Raw genomic sequence first — 13,643 nt, forward strand, 5'->3', positions numbered from 1 at the left:
CTGCTACAAACTCCCTTTAATCCCTAAACATACACGTACGCTATTTAGATGTCTACCCCATTGCTAAGAATTGTGCATCCTTCCCATCTGGTCCACTCATATTCGACATTCTGCAGTTTCATTGTCCTCAGCCTCCACCGCTGGACAGTAAACAATATTATCTCGGTAATCTTATATTGTCGGTGTTTTACTGTTCTAGACGAAAGCGTATTCTGTGCATTTCAACTGCACGATCTGCAGCCGTGCCTCCTATTTTCTGCCACGTAGTAAATAGACTTAAAGAACTACACTCACCTCCGGCCTACTAATATTTTACAATGTTAGGAGGACTGCACGCTATTAATGTAAATGCCTTAGGCAAGAAAATTGAGTTAGGATTTTTATTAAAATATATATGACGATGGAAGAGAACCAAAACAAGATATAGGTACTTTACATGGACTATTTATTCTAATTCTCTTATTTCTGCGTATTTCCCATTCCTCCTAACCTTACTCAATGTATCTACATTGTGGGGATCTCTGCCAATGAGAATTAAGCACACAGCTCTAGGATTGTCTCTATTGCTTCCATAATTTGGTAATGGATTGAAATTCTTGACAATTGCGTGTCAAATCACCAACAGAACACAGGAGTTCTCAGTTACTTTGAAGTAGAACAAAAGTTGCCAAATATTATCTGATAAAAATAAGTCCGGCATTGCACAGCAGACCAAAGAAGGGGCTGCAAGGGAAAATGAAATAATTTTCTCTTAGGAGTATTTCAGTTATATATAGTGTAAAAATGATACAGGAATGCAGTCGCAACAAGCAAAGTTACAGGGTTTTGATCCCAACTGTGGACAATACCTTTCTCGCCACAGATGCTCTGCGACTCCCTGATATGTTTCAACAGATTGTTTGTTGCTCCAAATTTCAGCATCTATAAAATACTAAATCTCCATTCAAGAATGCAGGAGAGGTCGAAATACTTGAACTGAGAAATCCACGATTTTAAAGCTCATCTTTATTAAAAAGAAACACCCCAGAACAATATCTTGTCTGAAAGAAAGTAAAGTGACATAGCAGAACTGAATTCAGTTTGTGGTGGCCAAAGTTAAATTTTTGTTGCTGGGAGAAGTAAATTTAATTTATTACAAGAAAGGAAATTAGTACACTTCTTCGAAAGTTGAAAACAAAGTAGCATTTGATGATCATATGAAGGAAAGAAGCGCAGATGACTTCAATTCGATGAAAATGTGATCTTTGTTCACGAGTAACTGAAGACGTTTCCTGATAATATTAGGTAGCATGTTCTTCAATTTTAAACACTTGTATACTTGTAGATAGAATGTGGTTTCGGAGTCCGCAATTTTTAGCGAGGCTCTTCATAGCAGCAGGAAAATACAGAGCTCGTAAAATAAAACAAACTGTTTCTGCCCGTGTAGAGGCAGAAGCTGAAATAAGAGGCGACCACAGTTAAAACCGTTCACTGTTGGCTCGACAAATCAGTCTCCATGATTCAGGACTGTTTTGTTTATATCAATTGGAAGGTATTCTGCGATGAAGATGTCTCCGAGTTCACGGAAGGGGTCACGAGCTTCATCCGGAAGTACGTCAAGGACGTTGTCCGCCAAAAATTGGTCAGGGTCTATACAAACCAGAGACCCTGGATCAACAAGAGATAAAGGGGCAACATGTTCCGGGCGCGCTGCACTCACCGCGCGAGACAGAGTTTTCGCCGCCGGTAACCACCATGAACTCAAGAAATGCAGCTGCGATCTATGCAAAGTCATCAAGGCAGCGAAGCGACAACACAGGGACATGATCCAGACACAATCCTCCACCAACAACACATGCAGATTGTGGCAAATTCCGAACACTATCTCAGATTCAAAGCTAAACGCAGTGGTGCTGCTAACATCGCTGCCTCCCTCCCAGATGAGCTAAATATTTTTTGCGCTCGGTTCGATTTCGCCAACACTATGCCCGCCTGGAAAGCCGCCGATACGACCTGCAACTTGGTCATCTCTGAGACTGAAGCGCGCAAGTGATTCGAACGACTCAACAGCCGCAAGATTGCGGGACCGAATGGCGTTTCAGGGTGGGACCTCGGAGTGTGCACAGCAAAACTGGCAGATGTGTTTACATACATTTTAACCTCTCCCTTTCACCGTGTGGAGAGCCCTCCTGCTTCAAAAATCCACCATTATCCCTGTACCTAAAAAGATCGAGGTAACATATCTGAAGGATTCACCTCAATAATAAGCAAATGCTTTGAGAGGCTTATTAAGGACTACATCTGCAGCATGCTGCCACCCATACTGGACCTCTACAATTCCCCTACCAGCACAAACGATCGACAGATGACACAATAGCCACAGCTCTACAGACCGTCCTTATCGCCTAGAGAGGTGGGAATCTCATATGAGCATGTTGGTTTTGGACTACAGCATTCGACACCTAATTCCCTCCAGGCTGAACATGCAGCTCAGAGGCCTCGGCCTTCACCCTGCCTTGTGTCGTTGGATCCCGGTCTTCTTGTCAGACCGCCAGCAGGTGGTAAGATTGAGCTCCCTCACCTCTGCCCCTCTGGCAATCAACACAGGAGCCCCCAGGGCTGCGCCTTAAGCCCCTTCCTTTATCTATGTACACCCAGCACTATGTCGCCACCTAGAGCTCCAAACTGCTCATTAAATTTGCAGTTGATATAACATTGATTGGCCTTATCTGAAAGGAGGCAGCCTACAGAGAAGAAGTCATCACACTGACAGGTGGTACCAAGAAAACAACCTCTCCCTCAGTGTCACAAAAACAGAGGAACTGGTTGTGGACTACAGGAGTCACGGAGACACAGTCACCCCTATTGACATCAATGTATCTGGAGTTTGGAGGGTGAACATCTTCAGGCTCGTTGATAAACACATCAACGAGGGATCTCATTTGGTCTCTACATACTGGCTGTGTGGTAAAAAAAAAACACAAAAGCGCCCTTCTCATCTCAGATGGTTGAAAAAGTTCAGCATGAGTTCGAAATCCTAGGGACTTTCTACAGGGGCACAATTTAGAGCATCCTGATTGGTTGTATGACTACCTAGTATGGAGACTGTACTCCCCACAATCACAGGACTTTGCAGAGAGTGGTGCAGACAGCCCAGTGCATCTATGTATGTGAACTTTGCACAATTAAGGACATTTACAGGAATCATTGGAGACCAGAGTGAACCCAACCACAGACTGTTCCAGCCACTATCACCCGGGAAACGGTATCATAGCATTAAAGCCAGGACCAATAGGCTCCGGAACAGTTTCTTCCACCAGGCCATTATTGAATGTAGTCTCTGTACTACTTTGGTAACATTTGTTTCAGAAGTTCAGAAATTTCACTTCAAAGTTTTGTATTTGACATTTATACCTTTGTTAAATACTCTAACGAGCTACCCAATCTATAACTCACGTAGTTCTATATACTTCTGTCTGTGTCTTCTCTATCCAATGTTCAGTCCAATCTACCAAATCAACACGGATTCCATGCATCGTAATCTTATCGATCAGAACATGAGGAGAAACATTTTTTTTAATGCCATATTAATAACAAAGCAGACAACAGTAACTACCCTCTCGTCATTTAACTTCTTGCTCAACTACCTCAAGAATCTATCAAGTTTATTGCGCATGATCTGCGACAGACAAGTTTTTTCCAAACGTAAGTACACCACGTCCGCATGAATATTTTCCAATAGCTCCTTTATCACTCTTGGTGAGGCTCACAGACATTTCGTAATCTGTATTGTCACTGCTGTCCTGCTTGAACAAATTAGCTCAGAGGTAGTCCTACATTCCTCTGCCCATAGTGGATGAAAATAACTTTGTCAAGAAGAGAGCAACCTCCTCTCCTGCCTCTCTCAATAACTTGGGACGGATTGCATCGGGCCTGAAGACTCATTCACACTAATTTAATCAAGAGACGCAATGCAGCTCCTTCTTGTCTACAATACGCTCTGGGATTATTAGCACACTGCACTGTGGTCTCATTATCGTCCATGTCCTATCCGTTGAAACTTGATGCGAAATCTCTCGTTTAGTACCTCCAATGCCTCCCATGAATGATCTACAAAATTCAGAGTCACCTCCATAGCTAACTTCTTTTTAATGTAGATATACCATGCCTTTGTATTTTCTCTATTTCTATTTGTTAAAACATGTCATCCCTAATTATCGACTGATGTATTTTCCCACTTCCTTTATATTCCATCAGGGTTATGTCTGAAATAGGTCATAATTGTCAAATGGTCTTAATGCAAGTGTGAGAGTGTGCTGTTACAGTTTGGAAAGACCATTGGTGTTTTCTCCTCCGTGGTGATTTCCGTACTTCGGAGTCAGAGACTCCAGGCTTGAAGGCGTTGTCTTCTAGGAGTGGTTTGCACTTACTGAAGTTAACAAGAATAAAGTATGATCTCATACATCGAATGAGATTCTAATGCTGAAAGTCTGTTTCCTTAAACTGGAGGAACTTGAATTAGTCGTTATTACAAGATAAAACAAAAGTTATTTGAAAAGAATTGGTATGACGCTAAAATTAAATCTCAAAATGTCTGTCAATCTTCTGCAATTTGAATTGCAGTCTAACAGGAATGGTAATTACATGAGACCATCTAATTTTGCCGGCAACCAATGACATTGAAGAACACAACACAGCAACTTCCCCTTCTGTGGGTTCTGACTGTAAAGATTATGCCATTAATTTAAACCGCACATACTGCAGTGCGTTGCCGATAACCCTCAACCCTATCTACTCATGCGCCTCTTTCAACGCATCGAGAATTACTATCGTATACGTTCCCATCGGCAGGAACCACAACAATTCTATTTCGGTAAACGTGCTTCATACAGCTTCATTAAACCTGTCCACTCAACCTAAAATGATACCCGTTGGTATTTGACTTTTCCACCCTCGGAAGAAGACGTTGACTACATGTATTAGAGAGTCACAGAATCATAGCGAATACAGGACAGAAACAGGCCCTTCGGCCGATCTAATCCATGCCAAAAGCATTTAAACGGCCTACTCCCAACGACATACACCGGGACCATAACCTTCACTATCCCTACTATCCATGCAACAAACCAAACTGCTTTCAAACGTTGAAATCGACCTGGCATAGACGACTAGTGTTGGCAGCTCATTCCACATTCTCAGGACCCTGTGAGTGCAGATGATTCCCTTCATGTCCCCCTTAAACTTCTCACCTTTCTACGTTAAACTATGACCTCTGGTTGAGCCCCACCTAACCTCAATGGAAAAAAAAACCTGCTTGCATTTATCCTTTCCATGCTGTTGAAAATGTTGCTTGCATTTATTCGTCATATGTTGTATACCTATATCAAACTTCCTCTCAAACTTCCACGTTTTAAATTATATAGTCCTATTCAATCTTTCCTTTTAACTCAGGTCACCAGATTCAGCAACATCCTTGTAAATTTTCTCTGCACTCTTTCAAACATGTTACATCTTTCCTTCAGGTAGGTAAGCAAAACGGTACACAACACTCCAAGTTAGGCTTCATCAACGTCTTATACAACTTCATAATAACCTCGCAGTTTCTGTACTTAGTACATGGATTTATGAAAGCTAATGTTCTGAAAGCTTTCCTTACAACTCTATGTACCTGTGTCAACACTTTCAACGAATTATGTATCTCTGTTCCCAAATCATTTTGGTCTAATACATTCCACTGCCCCCTAAAGTTAACTGTTTAAGAGATAGCCTGGTTGGTCCGACGGAAGTGCAAAACTTCGTAGTTATCTGCATTAAATTCCATCTGCATTTTCATCCCATTTTCTAGCTGATGCTGATTCCTCCGCAAGCCGTGATAGCCTTCCTTACTGTCGACTACAGCCCCAATCTTGGTGTCATCGTAAATTTGCTGATCTAGTTAAGAACATTACCATCTAGATCATTGATAACGATGACAAACAACAAAGGAACCAGCGCCGATCCCTGCGGCACACCACACGCTTCCAAACAGAGGTGGCAACTCTCTGTTACCACTTTGGCCCCTGCCAGAAAACTAATGTCTAATCCAATTTGCTATCTGATCGTGAATGCCGAGCGACTGTACCTTCTTAAGCAGCCTCCCATTTAGGACCCTGTCAAATGCCTTGCTAAAGTCTATGTAAACAACATCCACTGTCCTGCCTTTATCCACTTTCCTGGCAACTTCCTCAAAAAACTCTACAAGGCTGGTTAGACATAACCTAGTATGCACAAAGCCATACCAATTATCCTTAATCAATCCTTGTCTACCTGGACCTTTAGAGTATCTTCCAATAACTTTCCCACAGCAGATGTCGGAGTCATTGGCGTATAATTTCCTGGTTTATGTTTATAGCCTTTGTTCAACAGCGGAACAACATTCGATATCCTCCAATCCTTTGGTGTTCCTCCTGTCTATTAGGATGTTTCAACAATGATCCGGTTAATTACCACACAGGAAGGGATCGGTAGTGTTTAATCGGAGAGCAGGTGGGACACCAGGTCTTGTTTTCATTGGTTATACAGACCCAGTTAGGAACGAATGGCCCGAATAGCATCCTCCCATGCCGTAGCCATTCTATAATTCCGCGATTCTGTACGTAAGGACAAACATAATGATAGAACCACCTGCAATGTCAAACCATCACCTTTCATTCCTCTATCTATTTCATCCTTTCTATTTTGGAAACTGCCTCTCATGGTCCTCAAAGTAAGCCTTGTCTACATTTTTTGTGGAAAACTCAATTAGTCCCATTACTTTCGAAACGACTTCTCAGATACCCCTTAATCGTTAGCCTCTTCCCTAAGATGGAATATTAGGGAATATAATGATGGCCAAAACGTTCTTTATTGTCCCAAAAGCAATTTGGGATGTTTTGAATGGGTGTGTTGAAAGCTATTGTGAGCGGGATGAAATCACCAGTACAAATTGAATGCACAGTTAAAATCTTCAAAACAATGACCCCCACAACAAATAGAAAGACATAAAATCTTAAAGGAAATTTCGTAAAGGAAATATTGGAAGTCCTGTAACCGGCAATCGGGGGCTGTTAAAGAAATTAAGCAGAAACGTGAAGTGGAATTGCATTTTACAGAACAATAAAACGCAGCCCAGGTGTTTAACAACTCTGCTTATTACAAAAGGGCTTACAATAACATCAGACTTTCATTTAGCAGATAGGTTCCATAAGGATCACGATCGGTGAACAGGGCGGGGGTCAAAGATGACAGGCAGATAAGGCCAGCTCGGAGTGGAGTTGGGAGACAATGCATGTGAATTTTTGTGTGTGTGAGAGAAAGAGGAGAGAGAGAGAGAGAGAGAGAGAGAGAGAGAGAGAGAGAGAGAGAGAGAGAGAGGAGGGGCTGGAGCGGGACAGAGAGAGAGGGGGAGATGGGGATGAAGGAAAACGCTGAAAGAAGGTGAACAACAGGAATTCTGCAGATGCTGGAAATTCAAGCAACACACATCAAAGTTGCTTGTGAACGCAGCAGGCCAGGCAGCATCTCTAGGAAGAGGTACAGTCGACGTTTCAGGTCGAGACCCTTCGTCAGGACTAACTGAAGGAAGAGTTCGTAAGAGATTTGAAAGTGGGAGTGGGAGGGGGAGATCCAAAATGATAGGAGAAGACAGGAGGGGGAGGGATGGAGCCAAGAGCTGGACAGGTGATTGGCAAAGGGGATATGAGAAGTTCATGGGACAGGAGGTCTGCAGAGAAAGACAAGGGGGGGGGGAACCCAGAGGATGGGCAAGGGGTATAGACAGAGGGACAGAGAGAGAAAAAGGAGAGAGAGAGAGAAAGAATGTGTGTATATAAATAAATAATGGATGGGGTACGAGGGGGAGGTGGGGCAATAGCGGAAGTTAGAGAAGTCAATGTTCATCCCATCAGGTTGGAGGCTACCCAGACGGAATATAAGGTGTTGTTCCTCCAACCTGAGTGTGGCTTCATCTTTATAGTAGAGGAGGCCGTGGATAGACCTGTCAGAATGGGAATGGGATGTGGAATTAAAATGTGTGGCCACTGGGAGATCCTGCTTTCTCTGGCAGACAGAGCGTAGGTGTTCAGCAAAGCGGTCTCCCAGTCTGCGTCGGGTCTCGCCAATATATAGAAGGCCACATCGGGAGCACCGGACGCAGTATATCACCCCAGCCGACTCACAGGTGAAGTGTCGCCTCACCTGGAAGGACTGCCTGGGGCCCTGAATGGTGGTAAGTGAGGAAGTGTAAGGGTATGTGTAGCACTTGTTCCGCTTACACGGATAAGTGCCAGGAGGGAGATCAGTGGGGAGGGATGGGGGGCACGAATGGACAAGGGGGTCGTGTAGGGAGCGATCCCTGTGGAAAGCGGGAGAGCGGGGGACGGAAAGATATGCTTAGTGTTTGGATATCGTTGGAGGTGGCGGAAGTTACGGAGAATAATATGTTGGACCCGGAGGCTGGTGGGGTGGTAGGTGAGGACCAGGGGAACCCTATTCCTAGTGGGGTGGCGGGAGGATGGAGTGAGAGCAGATGTGCGTGAAATGGGGGAGATGCGTTTGAGAGCAGAGTTGATGGTGGAGGAAGGGAAGCCTCTTTCTTTAAAAAAAGGTGGACATCTCCCTCGTCCTGGAAAGGAAAGCCTCATCCTGAGAGCAGATGCGGCAGAGACGGAGGAATTGCGAGCAAGGAATGGCATTTTTACCATTCAAGAGACAGGGTGAGAAGAGGAATAGTCCAGATAGCTGTGAGAGTCAGTAGGCTTATAGTAGATACCAGTGGGTAAGCTGTCTCCAGAGATAGAGACAAAAAGATCTAGAAAGGGGAGGGTGGTGTCGGAAATGGACCAGGTAAACTTGAGGGCAGGGTGAAAGTTGGAGGCAAAGTTCATAAAGTCAACGACCTCAGCATGCGTGCAGGAAGCAGCACCAATGCAGTCGTCGACGTAGCGAAGGAAAAGAAGGTGATGTAGTTTGGTTAGAATGGGAATGTGAAGAGATCAGACATGTAGTGGAGGAAGAACAGCGAGAACAAAAGGAGCTGATGACTTTCTAGATTCGGATACGCATAGAATGTGAGAATGAGGACTATTATCGGAAGGGTGAACGGCAGTTAGAACCCAATGGAATGGTTGGCGATAGATGGAGGAATTATTGTGTGTGAAAATGGACGGGAAGAGTAACACAAATGCGGAGACGTTGGGGGTGTGAGCAATGTGGTGAAGCGATAAAACACTGGAGGTGACGAGTAAATAAGAGCTAATGATCAGATAAATAAGCTGTGAATCAACATCCATTTTTGTCAATTTACCAGCAGAACACTGCGCAGAGATAATTGTGGTGTGCGATATGCAAGTATTTAATATAATAGATGACTTCACATTTCGCTGATCAAATGAGCAGTGTGATATTTTATGCCAAGGAGCAGAGTTTCTTGTGCTCGTAGTTACGAATTTGCCTTATTCCCGTTACAATAAACGTAAAGCCACTATCGGGAAAAGAATATGTTTTATTTTTATCAAAGGAAATTTAGCTGCAACGTAATAATGTAAACGCTGGATTATATCACTTCAGATTTGTTTATTGATCAGAGGTCCTTATCACTCTTCTATAAATCCTTCAACCAATATCCACATTTGACATGAAAAAGGCGCTTGAATTTATGTTAGTTGGCTACCCATAGAACGATAGAACACAAAAGCACAGAAAACCGGCAATTCGGTCCTTCTAGTCTGTACCGAAACATTATTCCGCTACTCCCATTGACCTGCATCCAGTCCATAACCCTCCAAACCTCTCCCATCCATGTACCTATCCAATTTATTCTTAAAACTTAAGAGTGAGCCCGCATTTACCACATAGATGGCAGCTCGTTCCACACTCCCACCACTCTCTGAGTAAAGATGTTCCGCCTAAGCCTTTCCCCTTTCACTCTAAAGCCGTCCTCTCATATTTATCTCTCCTAATCTAAGTAGAAAGAGCCTATTCACATTTTCTCTGTCTGCACCCCTCATAATTTTGTAAACCTCTATCAAATCTCCCCTCATTCTTCTATGCTCCAAGGAATAAATGCCTAAGCTGTTCAATCTTTCCCTGTAACTCAACTCTTGAAGATCCGGCAACATCCTAGTAAATCTTCTCTGCATTCTTTCAAACTTACTGATATCCTTCCTATAGTTTGGTGACCAGAACTGTACACAATACTCCAAATTTGACCTCACCAATGTCTTATACAGCCTCCCCATAACATTCCAGCTCCTATCCTCAATTCTTTGATTCATGAATGCCAGGATGCCAAAAGACTTCTTTACAACCCTGTCTGCCAGTGATGCCACTTTCAGGGAATTATGTACATGAACTCCCAGATCGCTTTGTTCTTCCGCATTCCTCAGTGCCCTACCATTTACTGTGTATGTCGTACCTTGATTTGTCCTTCCAAAATGCAACACCTCACACTTGTCTGCATTAAATTCCATCTGCCATTTTCCAGCCCATTTTTCCATTTGGTCGAGATCCCTCTGCAAGCTTTGAATGCTTTCCTCGCTGTCTACAATGCCTCCAATCTTAGTGTCATCAGCAAACTTGCTGATCCAATTTACCACATTATTATCTAGATCGTTGATATATACAACAGACAACAACGGTTCCAGCACAGATTCTTGAGGCACACCACTGGTCACAGGCCTCCAGTCTGATAAGCAATCATCCACTACCACTCCCTGTCTTCTCCCACACAGCCAATTTCGAATCCAGTTTACAACCACTCCAGTGGATACCTAGTATCTGAACCTTCTGATCTAACCTCCCATGTGGGACCTTGTCAAAGGCTTTACTAAAGTCTATGCAGACAACATCCACAGCCTTTCCTTTATCAGTTTTCTTGGCATCCCCCTCGCAAAACTCTACAAATTTTGTTAAGGGTCTCGTCCTGAAACGTCGACTGTACCTCTTCCTAGAGATGCTGCCTGGCCTGCTGCGTTCACCAGCAACTTTGATGTGTGTTGCTTGAATTTCCAGCATCTGCAGAATTCCTGTTGTTATCCCAATCCACTCTTCCTAGATCTTCCTAGATCTTTTCTCATTTCCTCAAAATTGGGCTTTCTCCAATTTAGAACTTTAACTCCAGGACGAGACCTGTCTTTATCTATAATTAAACCCGTTAAATTCGGCTGTTCAGTTCTTCCCCGTGGGTCATACAGACTGGCAGGCCAGCCCAAGGGCAGAGGGATGACAATCCAGTTCTAACAATATATGCAAAAACCCCATTGACGCCAATATGTTTCCAAAGCTTTCGCGGACTGTTCACACCAGTTGTTAAACTGCTAAGAAAATTTTCTCTAATATAGTTTGATAAATATTGGTATATTTTTAATTACTTTAACATTTTCTTTCAACAAGCCCTTCACCTCCAGTAACCCGCCGAGACAAACTGTAACTGGATTTAAGAGATGCATAATATACAGAAAATATTGGAAATATTCAGCAGGCCGTGCGGTGTCTGTGGTGGGAACATCTGAGTCAGGCGTTTGGGAATGCTGACGCTTTATCAGAGATTGGAAAGATATAATGTTGTCTTTATGCTCCAATGTTCATCTGACTGTAAAATCTTATTTATGAATACATAGATATAGATGAGAGACAGCAAGTCTATTTTTTCTAGGAATTATCATAGAGATAGGCACAACATTGCAAGCGGAGTGGTCTGACCAGTGAAATACTGGCCTATATTGAGCTTGAGTTTTCATCTGAATTACGTTAATGTGAATACCAAGAACCATCCTTAACATCATCGTAGAACTATCAGCCGAGAATTTATGATCCAGATCAACGAACGTATAACAATCTTTGTATGTGACGGAGGTCAGAGGACATTTTGAAATCAGTAGGTAACTTTAATTTCTTAACCTTATATTTCTGCTGACATGTCAAGATGTATATTTTTGCAAACCATGCGTTATTCAATCTGTGCAAATATCTTATGATAAGGTCAATGCCTTCTGTTTATGCTTTACGACTATATGGCGAGAGGAATTGTACAAAACTCGCGAATAAGTGCATTCACACGAAGTTAGAAATATATGTAGAGATGTTTCAGAAATAATAGTTTGCAGATGTGGTCTATGAGGATATACGGTATAATAGCCTATGTATTTATTTAAAAATCAAGAAATTAACCATTTGGCCTGTGGCCAAGTGGTTAAGGCGTTCGTCTAGTGATTTGAAGGTCGCTAGTTCGAGCCTTGGCTGAGGCAGCGTGTGTTTTCTTGAGCAAGGCACTTAACCACACATTGTTCTGCGACGACACCGGTGCCAAGCTTTATGGATCCTAATGCCCTTCCCTTGGATAACATCGGTGGCGTGGAGAGGGGAGACTTGCAGCATGGGCAACTGCTGGTCTTGTATACAACCTTGCCCAGGCCTGCACCCTGGAAACCTTCCAAGGCGCAAATCCATGGTCTCATGAGACTAACGGATGCCTACAAAAAAATTGAGTGATAAATCTCTTTTTTCTGTAGCCTTCCAAACGTCCGTCCATCTTTCAACAATTTTGCAATGTTCCGACGATAGCAACATAGGGAACAAGCCAGATACATTGACATGAAATTTCCTGAACATCTCTGACATCAACATTGAATCATATTTCTGATATATTGGTGATTGATGGTGTTAAATAGGGGAGTCAACAAGCTTGTCAGGATATTGTGGATGTAAGACTAATAGCAATATTTTTTAGACAAATGTTGGAATATGGAGCAACAAAAATCTGCTATAGGAATTAATTGTGTCCATTTGAACTAGTGAGAAGATATAAATAGTCTATGTTGATCTAGAGCTTTGATCCGAAAATGTGACCATCTCTTTTTCCCACAAACATTGTTCCACCCGCTGACAACAAATGATCTGTTGGAAGACGAACATATAAAGAACATATTTCAGTCATTGTATAGCATTGTCGGTCAATCGGGTAAATTCGATGGTCCGAATAGTCTCTAACGTTTTCTGCTGCCCTACGTTAAAACATTCCCGAGAGATGGTGCTCCCGGCAGTCAAGCAATGCACCATCAACCAAGGCAAGTCCTAAATTGTGGCGATAACTCATGTCCGAAATATTATGGAACAACTCTTCACAAGCAAGGCGGAAACTTAATGCACAGTAGTTACCGCAGTGCCGTACCATGTGAAGGTTAATGGGCCAAGCTATGTTGTTGGTCATAAAACTGGATTATTAAGCATTATAATGTCACCTCTAGGATCAAGGAGACAGGGCCAGAGAGTAATTTAAGCGGCCTGTCCATTTACTGATTCAACTGTTTCGGAAATGTTATTATTATGCCTGCTTGAACCAATTCCTCTGGAAGCACGTTCCACGTACTAACCGCTCTCTCTGTGAAGAAATTGCCCCTCGGGCCCCTTTTAAATATTCCGCCTATCAGCTTAAACGTGTGTTTACGAGTTAGAGTTTCCTTTCCCTGGAAAAGTGTATGTTCTTTTACATTATCTATGTACACGATCTTCTTGAGCAACTGCAACATAACGTCCTCAGCATCTGTACTTAGTGCCCTTTCTGATGAAGGCAAGAGTGAAAAACACCATCTGTAACATCTTATTGAACAGTGCCGCTTACTTTCATGGAGACACGGACTTGGGCTCCT

The 13,643-nt window shown here is 42.9% G+C and overlaps 1 protein-coding gene across 2 annotated transcripts in view; it reads left to right on the forward strand.

Moving 5' to 3' along the window:
* The window catches only part of LOC140201649 (cell adhesion molecule CEACAM5-like), a 43,007-nt gene that overhangs the window by 4,049 nt on the left and 25,315 nt on the right, over nt 1-13,643 (forward strand). The window lies entirely within an intron of this gene.

The sequence above is a fragment of the Mobula birostris genome, chromosome 8 (genome assembly GCF_030028105.1).
Source record: "Mobula birostris isolate sMobBir1 chromosome 8, sMobBir1.hap1, whole genome shotgun sequence".
Lineage (NCBI taxonomy): Eukaryota > Metazoa > Chordata > Chondrichthyes > Myliobatiformes > Myliobatidae > Mobula > Mobula birostris.